Below are 585 nucleotides of genomic sequence, written 5' to 3'. Positions count from 1 at the left end.
GGAATCCCACAACCCCAGGGAATCCTACAACCCCAGAGAATCCCACAACCCCAGAGAATCCTGCAACCCCAGAGAATCCTACAACCCAGGGAATCCTACAACCCCCAGGAATCCCACAACCCCAGGGAATCCCGCAACCCCCCCAAGTCCCCAGCCCCTCCCAGCTGTGCCCCCCAACTTTTGGAGGACCCCCCCCGTGTGACCCTCGCTGCTTTTGGGCCCTTTCCCTCGAGCTGGCTCCCTCCAGAGCTGGAAACCCCCCGGGATTTTGTGGTGCATAAAAAATTCATCCCGAGCCACGCAAACAAACAGGAAACAAAGAGCCGGGAATGAAATGGAGAATTAACGGAGAATTAACGGAGAACTAACGGAGAATTATCGGGATGGATTCGTCCTCTAACCCCACTGGCTGCACTCCGGGATCAGCCCCGGAGCAATCCCGGCCATCCCGAGGGGCACCAACGGGCGTCACACCGCAGCACTATCGCGACATGTCGCGATTTGCACGGGGGAGAAGCCGCGTGCCTGACCCGCGTGCCTGCGGTGAGCCAGCGTGATGTCACACCTTTATTCGTGATGTCATTG

This window comes from Haemorhous mexicanus, chromosome 33 (assembly GCF_027477595.1).
Source record: "Haemorhous mexicanus isolate bHaeMex1 chromosome 33, bHaeMex1.pri, whole genome shotgun sequence".
Lineage (NCBI taxonomy): Eukaryota > Metazoa > Chordata > Aves > Passeriformes > Fringillidae > Haemorhous > Haemorhous mexicanus.
The sequence above is the reverse complement of the archived record's forward strand: the minus strand, read 5'-3'. Positions refer to the sequence as shown.